Source organism: Ovis canadensis, chromosome 26, assembly GCF_042477335.2.
Source record: "Ovis canadensis isolate MfBH-ARS-UI-01 breed Bighorn chromosome 26, ARS-UI_OviCan_v2, whole genome shotgun sequence".
Lineage (NCBI taxonomy): Eukaryota > Metazoa > Chordata > Mammalia > Artiodactyla > Bovidae > Ovis > Ovis canadensis.
The window spans coordinates 58,315,759-58,318,454 of NC_091270.1; the positions used below are offsets into that span (position 1 = coordinate 58,315,759).

The 2,696-nt window shown below is 51.9% G+C and overlaps 1 non-coding gene across 1 annotated transcript; it reads left to right on the forward strand.

Annotated features, from left to right (window-relative positions):
* Positions 1-2,312: 2,312 nt before the first annotated feature.
* On the forward strand, positions 2,313-2,384 carry TRNAH-GUG (transfer RNA histidin (anticodon GUG)). Its single transcript has one exon. It is a non-coding gene; the product is annotated as a tRNA-His (tRNA).
* The last annotated feature ends 312 nt before the right edge of the window (positions 2,385-2,696 follow it).

Below are 2,696 nucleotides of genomic sequence, written 5' to 3' on the forward strand. Positions count from 1 at the left end.
CCACAGAAAAAGACATGGGAAAAGGCATATGTCTGGACTCAGAGCTAATATACATTTCCCCATGAGAACTACAAAATATCCTCAGAAATGGGGAGAGGAGAGTTGATGGCCTTTGGAGGGGTCTTAGAGCAAGCTGGAGTACAAAAAGAATGATCAAGAATCTCAGAATAAAGGAAGATTTTGGTTCAGTCACTCAGTCGTGTATGACTCTTTGGGACCCCGTGGACTGCAGCACGCCTGACTTCCCCGTCCTCCACTGTCTCCCGGAGGATGCTCACACTCATGTTCTCTGAGTCAGTGATGCTGTCTAACTGGAGCTTAGGAAAGATTAGAAAGATTAGGATCACTTGAGATAACCTTAGGGAATTTGCAAAGTGCCAGAATCAGAAGGGAGTTTCAATAATGAAAAGGGGGCTGAGGGCTTCAAGGAGACACAGTGGGTAGAAAAGGGCCCGAAAGCTTTGGCAGGAACAGAGCTGAGGTCAGGCTGAGACAACGATCTGCCGCCACTGCAGAACCGTCTCTAGTTTACAGTCTAAGCCAAATCATGGTTCCATGCTTAGTAAAAAGTAGTAAAGAAATAACTGAGGGCTTCCCCGGTGGTGCTAGTGATAAAGAATCCACCTGTCAACGCAGGAGACGTAGGAGACACGGATTCCATCCCTGGGTCGGGAAGACCCCCTGGAGGAGGGCATGGCATCCCACTCTAGTGTTCTCGCCTGGAGAATCCCATGGACAGAGGAGCCAGGCGGGCTGCAGTCCACGGGGTCGCAAGGATAACCATCCTTTCCTAGAACCGGAGCAGGACCCAGCTCCTCCCCTCCAAGCAGATCCTTGCTCTTTGGCTACAACTTTGTCTAGTGACCCTTTGAGAAGCTGACTCCCAGTCGAGTCACAGAGACTTTCCTCTCCCCGCCCCGCAATGCCCCGGAAAAGTCACCAGAATTGCGCGTTTTGAGGTTAGAAAGGGAGAGCCGTCCCTCAGCGTGGGCCCCTTGAGAACCTCTGGGGGTCTGAAGGCAAAGGAGAGGCAGCGGGACAGTGAGGCCAGAGTGCAGAGCCGCCACTGCCGGGGCAGGTCTGCAGGGCGGAGGGCGGGTGGCTGCAGGGTCTTCAGCTGTGGGCACACTCCCAGAGCAAGTGAGAGGAGGCTTCCCGGGACGTCGGCAGAAAATGTGAGAGCTTCTCCTTTTCTCTCACCTTCCCAGGTGGTGCGGTGGTAAAGAATTCCCTTGCCCGTGCAAGAGATGCAAGAGATGTAGGCTCGATCCTTGGGTCGGGAGATCCCCTGGTGAAGGCAGTGGCAACCTGCTCCAGTATTCTTTCCTTAAGAATCCCACGGACAGAGGAGCCTGGCGGGCTACAGTCCTTGGGATCACAATGAGTCGGACACGACTGAGTGACTGGGCACGAAGGCACAGTGATGAACAGGGTGGCCTGATGCCTTTAGTGCACAGGGTCAGTGCTACCTGCAGTCTTTGGGAGGGGTCTTAGGGCAAGAGCAGGAACTGTCTATGTTTAGAAGGGAGGATCGACCCTGGCATCTTTGCTTCTTTGAATGTTTCCGAGGATGTGATTGGTGTGTTGCAGTTGCCCTGTTAATTGCATGCGTACATTATAAATCTACTTGAACCCTTTAAGAGAAACGACTGGATCAGGTAGATTCCTACCAAGAAGCTGAAGACTAAACTCTGCGCAAACACCACCAAAAACCCAGAAAGGAATCGAGCTGAACCCACTTCTCCTGCTCCCAGACAGCCTCGGGAGGCTCAGACAAACGATGATGGTCTGCCAGGGTCTGACAAGGTCGGCCAAAGTCAACTTCATCCTCGAAATGACTGCCTGACGCAGACAGACATGTTTCCATTAATGTTGGTCCCTGAAAAAATAAAAGTGAACTGTTAGCTGCTCAGTCGTGTCCGACTCTTTGCGGCCCCGTGCACTGTAGCCCACCAGGCTTCTCTGCCCATGGAATTTCCCAGGCAAGAATACTGAAGTGGGTTGCCATTACCTCCTCAAGGGGATCTTCCCAACCCAGGGACTCATTGTGTCTCTTGCATCAGTGGCAGATTCTTTACCACCAGCACCACCTGGGAAGTCCCAGAAAGGATGAGATTTCTGGAAAGTGGGATTGGACAAGATGACAGGCAGCTATGAAAGCCTGGGACAAGAACAGGTGGCTCAAGATGCTGCCATTTGATGGGATCAAAAGAGAAGGCTGGGGAGGTGGAGAGAGACGGGAGCATGGTGTCCCTGATGGCGCGTTTCGGCTCTGTCTGTACTTACCTGGTGCCTGGCATTGAACCTGGGCTTCCCTGGTGGCTCAGCTGGTAGAGAACCTGCCTGTGATGCAGGAGACCAAGGTTCGATCCCTGGGTCGGGAAGACCCCCTGGAGGAGGGCACGGCAATCGACTCCAGTATTCCTGCCTGGAGAATCCCCACAGACAGAGGAGCCTGGCGGGCTACAGTCCATGGGATTGCAAAGAGACAGACAAAACTGAAGTGACTTAGCATAGAGCAGCACGCCACAGCATTGAACGCAGGAAATCTCAGACATCTGCTAAGGAAAAGGCGATTCAGGTCTCAGCAGAGCCTAGGATTGTTTTATTTTAAAAAGAAAGAAAGAAACTTGTCTTCAACCATGGCAGTTACTGAAAATAACTTCTCTTGCAAAAATATGGACTTTCTAAATTAA